Consider the following 13272-nt stretch of genomic DNA (forward strand, 5'->3'; position numbering starts at 1 on the left):
ACACATCATGGATTTGGTAGCCATTTCCGTGACCACTTTCAGACTAAATGGAAACACCATTGTACGTTTAGGCTTCATCAGGGAGGTAGGTGGGTGGTGGTAACCAAGAATAAATAAACTCATAGTACAAAAACTTAATTGACAATACTTTTGAAATGTGGGATATATAAATGGTCAAATGTAATCACAAAATCCATGGACTTGAACCACATCATGAAGATTTATCATAGGCATTTCAGGACCCTAACAAGATAGCCAAAGCACAGCAAACAAAATTTTTCATATTATGTTATTCATCTTCATAGTGACTTAGCATTGTAGGGGACTATTTCCATGAATATATCATTTCACTTTTCTGTTTTTCTACTATTATGTTACCTTCTCATCAGCCACAACCCAAATGAGGCAAGGATGACTCCTTTTTCCTCTTCTATTAGCTATATTTGAGTTATACTTTGATCAAAAGTTAGACATATTCTGGGAAAGATTTTCTTCATTTAAATCCCCTAATCAGGATTTCCCTTTATCCAAAGACTGAAAAGATGCCACAGGCACCATCAATATCTATTAGTAAGCAATACGGGTCTTTGATATTAAAGAAATATAAGTCAATGATTAGTGTCCATGAAAATTATTTAATGTGATTTCCTAAGGACCCATCACTGAGTTACAAATTAACATTAATTCATGTATTGGACAACTTTTTGTAAAATCTATATATTATAAATAGCTCTATGAAAGTATACAATTCAAACCATAACTTCTCATTTGTTTTTTTTATGCATCTGAATATACTCAGTGCATTTTGATATAAAAAATTAAAATGCATTTCTAAAATACAAAAATCACTGAAATGAGGGCCTTGCATTTTAAATCATATTTGGAAATATTGTTTCAGAGGCTAATAATTTGTGTACACATTTCAGTTTTCCAATATTTAGTAGTTTTATGATACTAGCGAAGTATTGTGTCTTCTCTGTTTCTCAGTTTATAAATTAATATAGTGGTAATAATCAATTCTATCTCATATGGCGGTTGAGAGAATTGAGATAATTATGTAAGGTGCTTAGCACACAACATATGTTTAATATATTCCACCTATTTCACTGACTTTATGGTTATTGCTAATCAATTTGATGTTGATTGAGGCACTTTATTGTCCTCATTAAAATATACATTAACCCACCATACAAAAATTATTGGCAAGGCACTGTGGCAAGTATTATAATCTTAAAAGTATCTGCCATAAATAATTAGCAAATCATTCTGACTTCTCTAGACCAAAAACTTAAGCAGTTATTCTAATTATGAAAGATGTCCCATGTGCAGGCAAACTCACAACTAAAAATGGACATGCTTTCATTTTAATCAACAAACTGGTATTAAAGATAATAGTGATTAAATACATTTTTAGGAATTGCACATTAGCAGGAAGTTGTATGATAGGCAGCACTGAAATCTGCTTCTCTTACATTCTACTACAATTCAAAATCATAACGGCTACCGATTCATGAATATTCACTCTGGACTAGGAATCATGTTAATGCTTTATTTACTTGGATACATTTATTCACCATTTTCTATGAATAATATATACTTAATATTTTCCAAATAAGAAAGCTATATGGTCCAGAGAATTAAAAAAAACAAAGTTTTCAAGGCATATAGTTGGTGGCAAAAGCTGGAACTTGATTCCAGTTTACATCACAGACATGTCACTATACACCATCTCTCAAATCTCTATTCCTTATTTTTAAAAGCCATTTTTGGTCTCCACTTATACAACTGGAATATATACTAGCAGCAAAGGTCTTGGAGTAACACACATGGCAGGACCTCAACCATGAGTCTTGGATCATTGCTTTGCTTTATTAAGTGAATAAATCAGTGCAAAGCTAAATGAATACTGTACATCTTTGGTATTAGAGAATTTAGCATTTATGGTTCCAGCTATTTGGTAAAGATTCCAAGGTCCATGGGTCTAATAATTTACAATTTGTTGAGGTAAAAATGTGAAGATGTACAGACATTCTGGCATGTAAGAGTGAATCATTTAGAAAACATGGACACTTTGCTAAAAAGAGCTCTGAACTTGGACACAGTATTTTAGTTATATCAATGTACACTTACTTGGATCAAGTGATTTTTAAAAATTTCTATTCAATTTTTAAATTCTATTGTATAAAAGTAATACTTGTTTATAAGACTGTAGATGTTTTAGGGATATAGGTCATCCTTCTTGAGATATATGTTGCCATAGCAGACCCATCTCCAAAGTACCAACAAATTTCCACTCTTATATATCTGGTCCCCTCTCATTTTTGACCCACACCCCATCATTTCCCACTACAGACTCAATTCTGCAGTCATAATTGTTCTGTTTCAATTTTATCTATTAGTTGTATTATTTACATACGACATGTGAGAGAAGTCATCTAGTATTTATTTTTTTGCTACATATAACCACCTCCAGTATTATCAGTGATGTCAGAATGATAATAATTCTTTTTTTGTTTGTTTTCATTTAGCTGAGCAATATTACATTGCATATATACACTAGTCGTCTTCAATAGCTCATCTGCCATTTTACAATTAGGCTGCTTCCATAGGCTGCTATTGTATGTAGTGTTAAAATGAACATAAAAGTGTTGCAAATTACTGTTTTTGCATTTTTTTAAAGATTTTACTTATTTACTCATACAGAAATGTGTTGCAGGCCAGAGGTACAGGGGTGGCAAGAGAATTCACCAGAAATAGAGTAGGGAGCAGAACAGGCAGATCGACAAAGTACATTGCTGAGGGGATCAGTGGGCGGTCAGGAGAGGTCTGCTGCACCATGTGGGTCACCTCTGGGGCAGGGATGAACTTACAATGAAGTGGCCACTATTTGACTTGGCTTCATCCCAACCTGCTGTGCCACCAGGGTGGGCCTGTTTTTGTATTCTTTAAGTAGATACCAAAGATTGACATTTCTGAATCGTATATCAAATTAATTTTACAATTAAAATCTGAACTTTTGTAGATAACATTAATATTTAATATTTTAGCTACCACCATCCTCTTTTCCACAGAACCTAGACTCATCAATATACTCAGTAACTTGTTTCTGGTATTTCTGATATGGGCCTTTCTTCTGGTATGAGGTGGTATTTCATGGTGGTTGTTGATTTGAATTTCTTGTTAATAAGTGATAATAAACAATTTTTCATGTACTTTTTGGCCATCTGAATGTCTTTTTTGGACAAGTGCCTATATTCCCTGCCATTTTCATTTTGGGCAATTTGTTTTGTTGTTGTTGATATGTATGTATTCTATAGATGTCAAATAATGCCCCATGTTTCATATATGATGTACAAACATTTCTCACCCATTTAAGTAGGGTGTCTTTCATTTTAGGGATAAATTCTGTCACATAACATAAGCATTTTAGTTTGATATTGCCTCATGAGTTTATTTTTGTTTATTTCCCTTGGATTGTAGTTGAGTCCCAAAGACATCCTTGAAGCCAATGTCCTGCAATGCCATGACTGTGTTTTGTATGTGTTTTATGGTTTCAGGTTTGTGTTTTGTGTGTAGGACTTCAGATAGAGGCCCAGTTTTATTCCTTTGTGACAGTCTAGTTTTTCAAAAAAATTTATTGATATATATTTTTTTAAAGTAGAACAATTGCCTTGCCAAGAAAGCAAATTATTAAAGCTTATCTGAAAGAATCACTCATGTATTTTAGTTACCTTCTAATGTATATTTTGAACATTAAAAGAAGGTATTTTGGTTTTAGTAGAATGGATCACTCTTGTGAAGCTGCTGCTTTATTGCAGATTGTTTTGTGTAATATTTTCCTAATTATTTCATGCATTAACATGATATGAGAAAAGACAAACTGCTTTATAAAGCAATTAGAATATGAGAAAAGACAAACTGCTATATGCAGCAATTAGAATAAAGGGAAAGTTTCTATGGCTTATAAAATCAACAATAATAATGCTTAGAAGCTACAGTGTGATTTATAGTCTACTCAGATATTCTGAATTTATAATTTGATTTCAGTTTTTGAAACAACCATGTGTGGAAGCTAGAATTAACCCTAAAGGTGGCAAAATTGAGAAGTGACATGTTCAGTGCTAAAAAAAAAAAAAAAGAGAGAGAGAGAGAGTGGGTCATCTAGATCCATATCCTGGGCTTCTATATTAATAACCTACTTTGTTAAGTAATGTTTTAACATTTAAACAGTACTGACAGTACTACTATAATTGAAGAGTCATTATACTACACTTAACAACATCTACTTCTTTACTATTATTTTGGTGACCATGAGGTCCTCTGATTACACATTGGTGATTCCACACCAACTTTCTCACATGAGTCTCACACTAATTCTGATATAATTATTACAATTAAGGAAAGTGAATCACAGAGAGAAAGTGTCCTGATGAAAGAAAATAAAGGAATTTATTCAGGAAAATGTTTCTTTTGGTTTTGAATAATATGATATCTCTTATTCAAAGTTATTTCTATAATATAATAGACAGATTTAATAATTCACATGGTTATAAAGAATGGACAAGGTTATGCAATTCTAAAATTATCTATGCATCAAAAGAAAAACTTTTCAAGAGGGTACATACTGGATTATAAAATAAAGCTAAAAGTATAGTGAAAGCTTCAGGATGATAAAATATGTCAACCATACAGCACTATCTTTATATTCATTTTGTAAATTAGGCAACTGAGATTTGGGGAGACTAAGTGATTCTCCTAGGCTGCAAAGCTGATAAGTAGGAAAACATTTAATATGAGAAGCCCGATATTTGGACCTTCTAAATGCTAAATCAGGAAAAACAATGAAAACAGTATGTTACTGTAAGAGAAATATTTTGAATGTAGTTTAAAGTCACAGTATTAAAATAATGGGAGGGTAAGATAAAGACAAAATTAATGCCGAAACAAAGTAAATGAGAAAAGGAATGGGGGTGGGGGGTTGGAACTACAATATGCCTAAAAATATGTGGGCATTCTCAAAGGTAAAGAATTTTTTTTATATAAATTACTCAAAGTTACTGCTTAACTTATAAACAGAATATAAAAGTAATGAGTCTTTGGTTTACAATGACTTAATTACCACAAGCATTTCACCTCTCTCAGTTCTAAAAGCTAATTACTTTTGCAATGAGCATTGTCACCAAGTAGCAGTGGATCTATCACTAGTAGGTTGACAGAGGGTCATGACATGAAGAATAAGTCAGAAAGTTAAATGGGCAAAGAACAAAGGACTCAGCCTGTGTTAACTGAAGAGATCAACTGATTTTAAGTTTGAAGCTATTCCATAGTTTAGCAAGAACAATCCTGCATAGGATGTCTGTCAGAAAATGCTAACATTTACTGAAATTCATGGTAAATTATTAAATACTTGGCACATTTATATTGAATAGAAGCAAAAAGATTAAGAAAGGAGTCCCACAAGTAAACAGCAAGAATGTAAATTAAATCTGCCTCTAGCAGAGTCCTTCAATGCTACTACTTTTCTTGGAATATCCCCTGTTTTGGTCTATTTTTCTTGATAAGCAATCAAAGTATTAAATATGTTAACTGTAGAACCTGAAGTAATCAAAATGACAACAGCAAACTGACTTTTGTACCAGTAATTTTTAATCTTTTTTCTCTCATTAAAAAATGCATTTCTTGAACCACCCAACACTAACTGATAAATCTATGAATGTTTTTACAGAAATTTGGAAGACTTACTGTTTGCAGAAAAAGCTGAGACTATAAATGAAATCATTTAAAAATGCAGATTTCCATGACAGTAACTGTATTTTATATTTATTCCAATTGTGTTTCTAATGCAAGAGGTTTGCCTTAAGAGAAGCCAGAAAATAAAATAACTCAAAGAAAAATAGCAACAAACTTCCATGAGTTTTTGTAACATGGAAGAGTTTAACTTCTCTTATTTTTTTCTGATAGGTAATATTATATTTCAGTTGCAGTTATTAAAAATATGGAATACATGTTAGTATGTACATGCTATTTATAATTTATGTTTAATCAAACTAATGTAATTGTTTCAGTGATCCCATTTAATAACACTGAAGTCTCTGAATTTTAGATGATATGATTCTAAAATGACCAACTAAAAATATAGAAATTAGTAAAGCAATAACTGAATTTTAAAATCTTAATTTTTATTTTCTATATTAAACTAATTTTAATAACATTGAATGAAAAATTAAGAATTGAAAGTTATGTGCCAAACAGGCTACAGCATCAGTCATGCTATTTATTTATTTATTTTTAATGTGAATGGGGCATAGAAAAATGCATTTTCTGTCTATTGCTTTTCATAGTCTCTTTAAGACAGAAACGGGTTAATGATTTTAGTGTGCAAAGAAAGATTTCCATTCCATCTTCTACCTTCCTTTTCTTAAAGTGAATTTATATTTTGTGTTACAAAATATTCACTTCTCTGGCTATTTATCTGCCAATTCAGTGCATGTATTCATATTTAAATATCAGGAACATTATGAACAAACTTGTTGAATTTTTCCTTTATTCACGATAGCTAAGGTGATAACTGAGGGTTAGAACTAGGGTAAAGTTGACATGGAGGACACCATTTTTTTTTCTTTTTAGTATATTGCAACCATGCTCTAAATAAAAGTTAACATTGACTCTAAATAATGTAGTTATATGCTTCCTAATGCTTCCCTCAACAAGGCAGGGAAAAAATCTTAGTGAATCTAGTGTCTAGAGGAAGAGTTCTCTCAGTAGCATCACAGACGAAGTATAATGTGCCTGAGCACTTATTCTTTGTTCATAAATTTCATGCCAAGAAAATTGTGCAAAGTCATCAATCTGCCAATAAAAATAATTAGAGTCTATAACTCTTCATCAGACCTTTTTTATACACATGATGTCTTGCCCTTATGAATGTTACGAGAACAAAGAGATCTTCCAACTTAGATAGTTTGGATGATGACATTGGGTTTTTACTGAAAAAAAAAAAAACATTACTTTTCTTCTTATTCACTGAATGGATATGTACAAATGAAGAAGTAGGGATAATTAAAAGACATTTTACTCAGTCAAACCCCACAACCTGTTTATGAATTGAAAACTACCTCTTCCCCAGCCCTCTGCACAAAAACAAACAAACAAACAAACAAAACACCTTTCAACTTCTATTAGAGAATGAACAACAGAGAATAAGGAGTTTGGGGAAATGATACAGAACATGATTTGTATAACAAACTGGATAAATATCCAGTATTCCTCTATGGCTTATTTTCAGTAGTTGATAGTTATGTATTCAGAAATGAATCTACATTTAAGGATAACATTGCGATAATATAAGTGGGTTACTAGCCAAGGACCCTTTGGCTAAAATTAAATAGAATTTTGAATATACAACATTCATATTCTGTATAAACTAATTCCCCACTGAAAAATATCTAAAGCCCTCATTCCCAGAGTCACTTCTATCTCCTATTTGCTTTTCTGTTTTAGGAAGAAGGTTACTTTTCCTTGATTCCCCACCATTTCCTAGAGGGGTCACTTGTATTTTGCAATAAAGCAAACTTTATTGAAAATTTGGAGTGATGGAGTAAGTTTATATTACAGGAACACAAACTTCAGTTGAGTATTAGATTTTCAAGTCACTAACAAAACTGGTAAACCAACAAGCTATTTGAAATTATTTATTAGCCATCTTTTACATAGAATTGCAGATCTTATCATGTTATCTGGCCTATATCCTTACCTAATGATCTTTCTCTTTTCCTTGAGCTTCAGATATTCAAAACACATGTTCATTCTGTATGTAGATCACTTTTCAGACTATGTCCTTCTAAACCACTTGCTCAATATCTATCTTCTATTCTAAACCTCTTTAAGTAAAAGAAAAATTTTTCTTTTTAAGAGGAATTCTTTATAGTAGTTGCAAATATATATATGCTTATGTGTGTGTATATATGTGTGTGTATATGTATGTATGTGTGTATGTGTGTGTGTATACACACACACACATAAACACCGCTCCAGAAAATTTTTAAAGATTTTAAAGAAATCAAGATAGTAACCTCATGATTTATATTCTATATATGAAATTGAAATTATGACTTCATAGCAAACAAATTTAATGTATGGTGATGTTAAGTTGGAAATTTATTCAATATGAAAACTAATAGTCGAATAGTAAATACAGTATCATATTATTAAAAATCTGGTCAGTACATCTTTAATCTTTAATTGTATAAATGTATGATGAGGCTATTAATAATACACATTGATCTATTTTTATTAAATTTTGACAAGGAATTAATTTTGCTCTAGTATAATCAATACCTTTAAATGGAACCAAACTCATATATGGTATTGATTTGTAGAGAGCAAAAAGTCATTAAAGTTTTGCTTAGGGGAAAAAGTACAATTATCCATAACCTGAATTAAAAAAAATACAAATTTTACTCTTTTCTTGAAAGAGACAAGAGAACTTTCTAATAATATTGATTTAGAAAATTGTATAGGAGTATTTGTGGGGCAGAAGGACTTTAAAAGAATTTTATTTCTTTGTATCATTAGCCTGTTCTTGGTGCTACATAAATTCCTGTTAGTGGAGCATGTTAGTATTTGGTTTCATGGACTAAGTAACATGGTCAAGCTAAGTAAAATAACAGTCTAAGTGAGCTTGAAGTCCAAGATTTTGGCTAAAATATAGTTTAGATATAGATACCTATCTATCTCTATCTCTATATCTATATAAAACAGTATTACTGCAGGGAAAACAGTAGCAAAAACTATAAAACACATCTCTCCCATGGTGGCATGATTTCTTCACATGTGTTCTGCTCTTGTCTTTCTCTAACTAGTTTCCATTTCTTATAACTTTAGTTTGTCTATGACTTAACTGTACCTTATAGCAATTCTGATCTAGACTGTCTTCCAACTGACTCTTCCAATCCTGACTTCCGACTGACTCTTCTAAGTTTTAATCACAAAGTCTTAAAGAGATATTGCTTGACTCCATTTTTTTTTTTGTAGGAGAAAATTCATAAATTGTTGATAAATCATAGATTGTTTTACTTGGCTTAGATGCTTGCCTAACCTTATCAGATGGCATCAAAGGAGTAGGAACATTGTCAAAAAACAAAACAAAAACAAAAAACAAATAAACAACAACAAAAAAACAAAAACAAAAGAGAGAGAGAGAGATTTCCCTTAAAAAGGGTGATGTCTTGGGCCCTCATTGGCGGTGCAGCTGGTTAAAGTACAGCACTGCAAGCTGGCCACAGCTGCTTCAGTGAAGTTTGATCCCCTGCTCCAGAGGTAGAGACCTCTCATGACTCTCCAGCTGCTCCCCTCAACAGTGTATTTCATTAATCTGCCTGTTCTGCTCCCCACTCTGTCTTTGGTGAATCCTCTCACCACTCCTCCACCTCTGGTCTATACCCCAGTTCTGTATGCATCAATAAATAAATCTTAAAAAAAAAAGAAAAGGTGATTTCTTACAGGAACAACCAGGATGATATCTCAGGAGAAAAAAAAAAATAACCACGGCTTTATTGTTCTCTGATCAAAATGGCTATGTTTCACAAATCAGAAACTAGCAGATAAAATTTTGGTCTGGTTTTAAACCAAACCAAATAACCATGGCTATTTAACATGTGTGGATAACATTTACAAACTAGAATTGTCTTCTTGTTCCCTACCCTCCCACTCTTTCACACTTACTATCAGTCACTGACTCAAATTATATGAAATGAGTAGCTACAAAGACACAGAAGAGGAGCATGCAGGCATGGGCTGTGCTGGGGCTTGGGAGTTCATCCATCAGTTGGACATGCCTTGTCCTTAGTTCATTTTGATATGCCCAACATCATGGCAGTTTCCATCTAGAAAACTGGATGGAATTTTAGAGAAAATTAAAATGGCATTTAGTCGTTACTTAGAGAACAACCCCCCTTTTCTTCCCCCCCCATTGGTGGGAGGGATAAAAAGCTATACTAATTACATATTTGTCACCTCTCTGTGGAGATTGTAAGACAGTTAATTAGCTCCCATGTAGCAATCAGGAGGTCCACTTTATGAAAATCATAGAGTCATATGCAGAGTATAAGATAATACAAGAAAAAAAATCTGCTAAGAGTGTGGCTGTCAGGAATATGTTTATAACATTCATATGTTTAGTTTTCTTTTTCTAATATGTTAAAATCAATTGGGCTGGTGGGGAGGGCAGAATGTAATTAATTCCAGAAGGGGCAGGTAAATTATTCATATTTGTTTTTCATATTCACACACATAGATTCACAATGCAAATGACTTGAGGAAGTATTTATTCCTCAAACAAAGAGATTGATATATATGCCAAGTAGTGTATTTCCTTTTATCTAGTTGCTATCAATAACTAAAAAAAAAGCACTATATAATATATTCAAATGATTATGCAAAATAGATACCTATTGTCACTCCGCACCAAATATAGAAAATAAATGGGCTGGTAGAGGAAAGAAAGTGTGTCCCATTTGATATGAAAACAAAATAGAAAATAAGAAATTAGAAAAAAAATTCTGTACTGAGCCCGGGAGTCTCTCCACAGGATAACGCTCAACATTTTCCAGCGATGCTAAGGATAGAAACAACCAGCTCTTGAACTTTGAAGTAATTGGTTCACAGCTGTGCTTATACTGAGATGGAAATATGGAAATACATTTGTACAGAGAAAGGATTTTTTGGGGTGTAGTTGTAACGAGAAAGTTGTCAAATTAAACCCAAACTGCTGTAAGTAAAATAAATTACATGTAGAAATTCAATTTTTGATACTTTCATTGGGTTGGTACATGTGCTATGATATTTCTAGAAAAAAACTCTTAATGCTACTCAAAACTTTAGTGGTAAGGAAGAAAAGGTGACCTAAAATGATTTTTAGATATTTTATAGCATAAAAGAAAACATAGGGTACCATGTCACTGCAATATGGTGTCCATCACACATTTATTAAATGTGTGAGTTCTCAGCGAGAGACACAAAAGCATAAGGACCACATTGATGACTATAAAATGTTTGAAATATACTTGGAAGGCAAGATTAACACACCAAAAAGAGGAATGATATAGAATACACAGATAATCAGAAGAGAAAGATCATTGGGAACTGAAATAATATGAACAGGCTTTGTAGGTGAGAGAGAATAAGAGTTTGAAAAGGTCATTACAGAGTAACACAGAGGCAGAAGGAAGAAGGTATTTTAAGTGGCATACATGTCAGAAGTACACTGGACAAAAATGCAAATAGGGGCCTGAGAAGGGGAGAGAGAATGAACTAAAGACAGGGACAGTATGCTTCATTTAGGTGACTGTAAGATATTTACATTGACAGAAACTGAGGTCACCCATTGGATTCTATTTGGAGAAAGCTATAAAGAGATGTTTGGTTCTATATGGGCTACCTGGACACAAAAAAATATGTATAACCTGCTGGGAGTTGAGGAAGACTTTTTTATAAAACAAAACAACAATAAAAAAATAATAATAAATCTGGTTTGGGGATCTGAAGAAAATCCAGAACTCTTTCTGAAATTTGACTAATAAACTATATGATGTTGAAATTATCACTTGGTTACTTAGGTCACAAGGACTGGTGATGGAAACTTCCAACTATAGTAATAAGTATTTTGTAATATATTCATATGATGTAAAATGCAATACACTTAAACAAAACACCAATGTTTTACTATGGTTGGAAAATCAATAAGAAGATTTGGAAATTCTAATGTATTTTCTGTCTGTACTTCTTAAAGAGAAATAGTGCATGTTATTTAAATATCAGAGTATCTAGTGTTGAAGGAAGGAAGTGTTGATAAACTAGAATATTTCAAATACTTTGATCCTCAAAGTTGCCCATTCCAGGAGAACAAAAACGTTTATTTCTGTCACAGAAACAGAAAGAGCTATGATTAACCTACAATAGTCTCCTCACAGTTCCTGGCACTTAAAGCAGTTAACTTAGTAAGTATTGCAATAAAATTCCATGGGCCTCCCTGCTGGCATAAAGGGTAAGTTTTAGCACTATGATGCAATTCACAGCCACTGCAGCAAGACTTAGATCCCCCTCCAGGGAGGTGACCCACATGGTGCAACAGACCTCCTGTTTTGCCTGTTGCTCCCCTCAGCATTATATTTCAGTCAATCTGCCTGTTCTGCCCCTATTCAATCTCTGGCGAACCCTTTTACTGCCCCTGCAACTCTGGTCTACACCCCAGCTCTGTATACATAAAAAAAAAAAAAGTAAACAAAAATAAAAAACAGTAAAGTTCCTAGGTATTCTTGGACTTAGATTCCAATATCATTTTCTTTTATTAAAGGCTTATCAAAGATAAATTGCTTAAAAAAAAGTAGACACAGTTTCAGATGAACTTGTAGTTTAGAAACCTATAAATAAGATATTTCATTTAAAATTAACCAAGAAATACAAAGAACATTGATAAAACCAATATAATAAAATATCATATTAGGTGTAAGTAGTAACCCAAGACTATGTGTGATCATGTGATTCAAGAATCACATTAATATTCCAAAATTTTTAACTAATGTGAGATTTTCTTTTAATTCACCTAACTGACTTATTTCCTGAGGGTTTAACAATAGTCTACATAACTTTCTCTTTCATAAAAATTATTCTCAAGTTCAGAAGTCTTAAAAAGGGAATGGAAAGTAAAAGAAATAAATGGCTCTGCCACTTTTTTTTTTTTGACATTTGGGTTTTTTTCCCCAACTTTTTCAAGACAATTAAGACATTTTAAGTATGCCATGTGGTGATTTGATATTAAGTATCCATATAGAAAGGATTCCCCCCCCCCTGGTTTAACACATCTATCATCTTACATATTTGCATTTAAAAAATTTTGGCAGGGACATTTAAGTTCTGTTATCTCAACAATTTAATTACACAAAAGTGTTGTCACCACTGGCCACCAAATCATGGTTACATATTTGATCCTCAGACACAATTCATCATATAACTGAAAATTTCTACACTTATACCAACCTCTCCCAATTTTCTGTACTCCCTAGCACTCAACAATCTCTTTTTTTTAACCATTTCTCTGAACTCAGATGTTTTTGTTTTAATTTTCACCAGCACTCTTTTTTCTGTTTTTAACTTATCATAATGACCTCTAGATTCATCATGTTATCACAAGTGGTAGAAGGATAATTACTTCTCTTAAATGTTCAGAATATTTTGCAGACTCCACATCCCCCACCCCAATAACCTACCACATCA

At 32.5% G+C, this 13272-nt stretch overlaps 1 protein-coding gene across 3 annotated transcripts in view; it reads right to left on the reverse strand.

Annotated features, from left to right (window-relative positions):
• Positions 1 to 13272, reverse strand: part of PTPRD (protein tyrosine phosphatase, receptor type, D) — a 1952036-nt gene that overhangs the window by 857167 nt on the left and 1081597 nt on the right. The window lies entirely within an intron of this gene.

Source organism: Condylura cristata, unplaced genomic scaffold, assembly GCF_000260355.1.
Source record: "Condylura cristata isolate star-nosed mole 26May11 unplaced genomic scaffold, ConCri1.0 scaffold00006, whole genome shotgun sequence".
NCBI lineage: Eukaryota > Metazoa > Chordata > Mammalia > Eulipotyphla > Talpidae > Condylura > Condylura cristata.